Genomic DNA, 7324 nt, shown 5'->3' on the forward strand with positions numbered 1-7324 from the left:
ACCTGACAACTAGATTAATTAAATGTGTAGAGGGATGGATATAACTGATAACTAAATGAAGGGATGGAAGAATAGATGGATTGATGCATAGATTGTTGGATGGGGCACTGGCTGGCAGGAACTGGTAACTAGATGACTGGGTGAAACTGGCAGATGGATGGATGGATGGATGAAATGATGTATTGGGTAAGTGGGTGGATAGATGGATGGAGCTCGCAAAAAGGATGAATTAATGGAGGGATGAATGGAACTGGTAAATGTATGAATTGGAACTGGTCAGAGGATGAATCGATGGATGGAGGAAGGGATGGAGGGATCGGTGGATGGATGGATGGAGAAAGGAAGGGAGAGGTGGATGGATAGAAGGATGTATTTGGTAACTAGATGGATGGAAGTGGCAAGAGGACAGAACGGATGGATGGATGGAACTGGTGACTAAGTGGATGGATGGAGCAAAGGAGGTATTTGGCATAAATGGATGGAAAAGGCAAGATGATAAATAGATGAACGAATAGATGGATAAATTGATGGATGGATGGATAAATAGATGAATAGATAGAACTGGAACTGGAAACTTTCCTACTTAGCCTCAGAGCGTTGCTGGTTTGGTTTGGAGTCATTAAATTAGTCATGTTCTCTGACTCATAGACGTTTAATTGAGAACCCAGAGCGAGGAACCCCGCCCTTATTCCGTGTGTCATTGTGTACAGTTCAGTCTCACTGTTTTGTGGCCTGGAGGGAAAAAGCAGACCCAGGGGGCGGGGCCTCGGAAAAACAAAAGAATGAATGTCACCTTGAAAGATGTGTGGATGGTATCAAGTGGAAATGAAGTTGATTGGAATCTTCTCGGGTGACACACCAGTAATGACTGCTGGGGTCTCCAGAAACCTGAACACAGTGAAATACAACGCCTGGGGTGTTCTGTTCTTCAGCGGTGTTTCACAAACTTTATAGAGAAACAGAAAAAAGGTCTTTGTGCTAATCTGCAGGCTAGAACAATACCGATGACGCCAAAAGTGTAAGATACAAAATTAAACAATTCATCACCTAATGAAGTGAAGATTCAGAGTGTATCTCAAACACTACTTTTACAAAAAAAAATGATCAAAAAATAAAAATAAAAGAACGTTATACGTCAGAACTGTGCGCTCTTGTGGTCTGTTTAGTAGCTGTCTCTAATATGCGAATTAACAGGAATGCTAAACAAATGATGCAAAAATGGAGCTAAGGTTATACTTTATTTAATAATGCTTAATTTTTCTTTCATTCATATAAACACCTGAGTGTTGTTTCTGATGGAAAACAACAACTATCAGGATGTCTTTAAATTCTGTGCCCTCAAACGTTCGGCTGATGTTCTAGTAACAACGTTAACTAAATGTTTGGGACAGTATGGCGTTGGTCTTTTCCACTGAACTGAATATTATCAGTTTTTGTTATTTTGGCTAACCCATAATGTGACCAGAACCGAATCATCTCATTGTTTCCGAAGTGCTTTTTACGACAGCATGATTCACATCTGGAGCACATCACGATCATATCCAGCTGTTTACTCAATAGTGCAGAATTTGAGTAAGTCAGGAAAGTCCCTTGCTTTTTTTTTTCCCAAACTTGACATTTCTGTCCTGTCAGGATTTGTGAAATTTGGTAAAAAAAAACAAAAAAAAAAAAACATGCTGTTTAAAGGTACAGTTAGAGAGATTTGGTGCTCCTTAAGAGTTCTCGCTGAAGCCACGCCCAAAAAAGTGTAGACCAAGGGTAGAACATCTGACGCTGCAACATATGTACAGTATATATCTTTTTATATATATATATATATATACACATAGTGTTTCTGGTTACAGTAAAAATCAACATATGAATTGTTATTTGACGTCTATGCAAATGACGCTGAAGCAACCCACCCGCATGATTGGCTGTTATTAAATTCCTCCAGCCAATCAGATTCTCAGTGTCATTTTCCTGATTTGATTTATCTCTACATTTGTTTTTTCAACTTTATTTAATATATTTTACAATATTTTCATTCATTGCTGTTTCTGAAAGACACGTCATACTTTTTATCTATTTATAGTTACATTTAAAGTAGTTCCTGTTCTCACAGTCATTCCCTCAACAGCCTCTCATTTTTCTCTCTCTTGAAGTTAATAAGGTGAAAAAAACGACGCTTGTCATGTTAACGAGAATCCTTACAAACGTTTTTTAATCCATTTATGTGGAGCGTCTGCCGTACAAGTCCCTGTGATGAGCTGTTACTATAGAAACGATAACCATCGTTCAGCAGTGAGCTAGAGCAGAGCGTTCTCCTCCCAGCGTGATGAATTCTTTTTTAAATAAACTGTTGACATGCTGGTAACTGAACACCGAGAACACCGTCTCCTCCCGTCCTCGCTCTAAAACTCAAGCTCCATTAGCAAAGCTGCTATTTCTCTTCAGCTAATCCGCTAACTCTGCAGCCAGCTGATAATGAATCAGGGGTCTTTTTCAGTGGAACTTTGTTTGCAGATAAGTGAGATGCTCGCTGTTTTTATCTCAGCAGCGAGTCAGTGCGGGTCAGATTAATAAACCAGTATTAGCCATAATAGCCTTTAGCGTAATCAACTTCAAACGACTGCTGTGAAAATGAGGACGTTAGCATGCTAATCTACAACACGCTAACACACTGGCACGCTATGAATTTTAATTTACCTCACACACTCGGTTCTTCACCTCACACACTCGGTTCTTCACCTCACACACTCGGTTCCTCACCTCACACACTCGGTTCTTCACCTCACACACTCGGTTCCTCACCTCACACACTCCTTTCCTCACCTCACACACTCGGTTCCTCACCTCACACACTCGGCTCCTCACCTCACGCACTCATTTCCTCACCTCACACATTCGGTTCTTCACTTCACACACTCGGTTCCTCACCTCACACACTTATTTCCTCACCTCACACACTCATTTCCTCACCTCACGCACATAGTTCCTCACCTCACACACTCATTTCCTCACCTCACACATTCGGTTCCTCACCTCACACACTCGGTTCCTCACCTCCCACACTCATTTCCTCAGCTCACACACACAGTTCCTCACCTCACACACTCATTTCCTCACCACCCACACTCGGTTCCTCACCTCACACACTCGGTTCCTCACCTCCCACACTCATTTCCTCACCTCACACACTCAGCTCACGCACACAGTTCCTCACCTCACACACTCGGTTCCTTACCTCACACACTCATATGTAACATATTTCTGAATAGTAAACAGACTTGCGTAATATTTTATACTCTATTTTGACTGATGATGCAATAAAACCAGACTTCTGTTGTGCTGAGTCAGACCAAAACCAGAAATTACTCAGACCTTATTTAAGGTGGATTCTTTTTTTCCCCTCCAAAAAAATACAGTCCCAGAGGAGCGTCAGCATTTTTGTGGTGCGTTCTGTTTTTATGTGTTTTAAAAACATAACAGTGGAAGCGAATGGGAAAGTTTGCGAGTGTGTAAACAAAACAAGATCCTCTGTGACAGGACAGTTGATACTGAATTTTAATTATACACAGAGCATTCCATTCTCTCAATGTTTTACATTCATGTGCGTCCCGCCCAATCCGCTTTCATTCTCACAGGCACGTAGCCCCGCCCCCTCCAAACCCCCATAATACATCTGTTCTCCATTATACATACCTCCTCTGTGATTTCTGCGGCCGCACAATAGCCGTAAAATGCAAACACACACTCCCTTTACTTGGTACACAAAAGGAAGCACAACCACCCACCCACCCACCCACCCACACACACACACACACACACACACACACACACACACACACACCGCTCCTGCTCTCTGTGGTGGGTGGTTAAACCAGGGCAGGGTCTTTCGTCAAACCAAATATGGGTTAAATTCACAACCTGGTCACATTTATCTCTCACCCTCAGCTCTTTTTTTCTCACCTAGATGGTGTGCATGTGTGTGTGTGTGTGTGTGTGTGTGTGTGTGTTTGCTCCGCTTTCTCCTCTCTGTCATGTGAAAAAAAAGTTTTATTTATATTATGGGTGTGACGGTATTTAATATGATGATGTTAAATGCCATTTCACGCCACAGTGCTGTTGAGTTCTGGATTCTGATTGGTCAGAAGGATGTTGATTAATTTTCTATAACAGCAGCTCTGACAGTAGTGCACTCATTCTAATAGGTTACACACTCGGTTCCTCACCACACACACTCATTTCCTCACCTCACACACTCGGCTCCTCACCTCACACACACGGTTCTTCACCTCACACACTCGGCTCCTCACCTCACACACTCGGCTCCTCACCTCACACACACAGTTCTTCACCTCACACACTCGGCTCCTCAGCTCACACACACAGTTCTTCACCTCACACACACGGTTCTTCACCTCACACACTCGGCTCCTCACCTCACACACTCGGCTCCTCACCTCACACACACAGTTCTTCACCTCACACACTCGGCTCCTCAGCTCACACACACAGTTCTTCACCTCACACACACGGTTCTCCACCTTACACACTCGGCTCCTCACCACACACACTAAGAGTAAGAGTAAGATATTCCTTTATTTGTCCCGCAGTGGGGAAATTGCATAAAGTAGTGTTTCTCCCCGTCGGGGAATCGAACCCCGGTCTTCCGCGTGACAGGCGGAGATACTGTCCACTATACTAACGAGGAGTTCCTCTATACATGCTTGGTTCTTATATTGTTTCTATAGTAACAGCTTATTCACAAGGTCTTATATAGCGGACGCTCCATATAAAAGGATTAAAAGTCGTGTGTAACTGTTGATACGGTTACGTTTTCTGTAAGGTGACGTTTATTTAACATGTATGGAAGGAGTCTCCAGTGTCAGTGCTTTGTAACAGTCAGAGGTAAAGCTGTAACTTTAAGTTTTTCTGACATCTTCAGGACAGAGGAGTTTACGCTTCTTCGCACTTTCTCGATAACAAAGAAAGACAAGCTGCATTTTTTTATTAACTTGAAGAGAGAGAATAAAGAGAGGCTGGTGAGGGAAGGACTGTTTATAGCTGCTATAACATAAGTGACAACAGGAACTAACTTCACTGATGGTATTATATTCCTGCTTTTTGGTTAGTACCGGAAGCGTGTGAGATCAAATCCCAGGACTGACATAAAGCCATTTTAGTGTCTTAAAGCCTAGTGAGATATTGTGAGATATTAATGTAAATGGTTTTTGGAGCAAATGTATTAAATAAAATTAATTCTGTGAACTAAACTAAAAAACTGAACGACTGTGCAGTGAAGCTGTGACTCCTGTGTCGCCCTCTGCAGGACAGAAACACACACCGTCTCTGCTCAAAGCATGTTTTAATTACTGTAGATCTGTGAATCCATTTTAAAGCTAAAGGTTAAATACCAAAATATTTTTTCTTGACTAATGCTCGTACCTGTCATACAAAAATCCACAGTAAAGTCCAGCTGCTCCAGCTGTGCGTCATCAATAAGGCGACTTTCTGACCTCCTGCACTTACCTGAGGGAGGCCTGTGATTTATCTCAGACGCCTGAGAGCAGGAAAACTTCCGCTCACTGAGGGCTCCAGTGAAAGTAATGCAAACAAAAGAAGGATCAGATTGCATTTCACACACATTCAACAAAAAAAGAGCTTTCACACACCTGCAGCAACAAACGGCTAAAACGGTTTCCCTGAGAACTCCGAGAAACTCCTGACTGCAGAACCAGCTCTCTGTAGCACAAGCATCACATCACAAAATGGTTTAAAAAATTAAAGTGGATTAGAGATTTTATTTGGAATGCTTGAAAACTTTTATTTATTTATTTATTTTAAACTTTTTGTGCCACATGTGCAGCCTGAAATCTAGGAATGTTTCCCAAAAACCTTCAGAAAATCCACTTGTGTAAGAAACTTTTAAAAAAATGGTTGATTTTGAGTCATTATTTTCTTGTATAAAAAAGAAAGAAAGAAAGAAAGAAAGAAAGAAAGTGTTTCATGGTTTTTTTCATGAGTTTTTGTATCTTGGAGCTATTATGAGAAAGAGCATGATTGTCAAAAAATACATCCAATATAATTATTTTTAATAATTAATAACTATTTTTGAACACTTTCTCACATTTATATCATTCTTTTTTGCACGCTTCATGAGTTCTGCTCTTTTTTTTTCTCACATTACCTCTCCGCTGATGCTTCTGGAAAGATCTTATCCTGCTCTGATCTCTGAACTCTGATCTCTGATCAGGGGAAAAACTGCAGGAATGACAAATTGTTTAGATTTGACATCTCTTCACCTCTGACTAATCTTTATATTGTGCTAAATTTGTTCTGATTTTTAATTCAAGCTGCAGTAAAAGTTTCTCCATGTTGTTGCTGACCTGCTCGGGACCCGTTTGGTGTTATTGCTGAAACACACACACACACACACACACACAAGCCACTACATGTCTGTGTTCAGGGTGAACTTAACACCTGTGCTGTTTTTAACACCTGTGCTGTTTTTAACGCCTGTGCTGTTTTTAAGGCCTGTGCTGTTTTTACGTCTTCAGTTTCAGTCTAATAATAAAGAATACAAGCTTCATTTAGCATCATGCAGTCTGACAGCACACTTAAATAATATCAAGTTATTCAGACTTGCACATGGTTTCTAACATCACACACGCCACTGTAGTTTCTAAAACTAAATAAAATGATATAAGTAGAAAAAAAACTGCAGTGGCTTCCATTTTGGACTCTGAATAACTATCAATACTGACTGATTTTCCTGGTTTTTTATTATTATTATCAGTGTTTAGAAATGGTGTTGCTCAGCCAGTGATGTTGTTTGAGGTAAGATTAATTATCATGCAATAAATAAATAAATAAATAAATAAAATTCACAAAGCTATTTTCCTGGCTGATCGACTGTCCCTACGTTTGATCATTTGTTCAAAAGAGATTTTTCCTGATATATTTTTATTATTATAATGGTTAATTATTTATTGGTTTGTTGGAATTTGTTGGTTGTCGTTAAAACAGTTTTTTTCAAGAGTCATTTATGCTGCATGTCAGAAGTAAAAGGAGAGAATAATAACCTTAAGGCATGGATATTTCTATTTTCTTTTTTTTTTCCATATGTTTTATGAATATTATTGCTTTCTCAGATACTCACATCCTGTATGGATATTATTATTATTTTCTTGGATACTCATATGTTTTATGAATATTCCTGTTTTCTTGGATTTCTTTTTTTTTTTTTTACATTTTTATGAACATCTTTATTTTCTTTATTTTCTCTGGATAGTCTTATTTTCGTGAATATTCTTATTTCATATTTTATGCGTGATAATTT

The 7324-nt window shown here is 39.9% G+C and overlaps 1 non-coding gene across 1 annotated transcript; it reads right to left on the bottom strand.

Annotated features, from left to right (window-relative positions):
• Positions 1-4624: 4624 nt before the first annotated feature.
• On the bottom strand, positions 4625-4696 carry trnad-guc (transfer RNA aspartic acid (anticodon GUC)). Its single transcript has one exon. It is a non-coding gene; the product is annotated as a tRNA-Asp (tRNA).
• Between the last annotated feature and the right edge of the window lie 2628 nt (positions 4697-7324).

This window comes from Pangasianodon hypophthalmus, chromosome 13 (assembly GCF_027358585.1).
Source record: "Pangasianodon hypophthalmus isolate fPanHyp1 chromosome 13, fPanHyp1.pri, whole genome shotgun sequence".
Classification (NCBI taxonomy): domain Eukaryota; kingdom Metazoa; phylum Chordata; class Actinopteri; order Siluriformes; family Pangasiidae; genus Pangasianodon; species Pangasianodon hypophthalmus.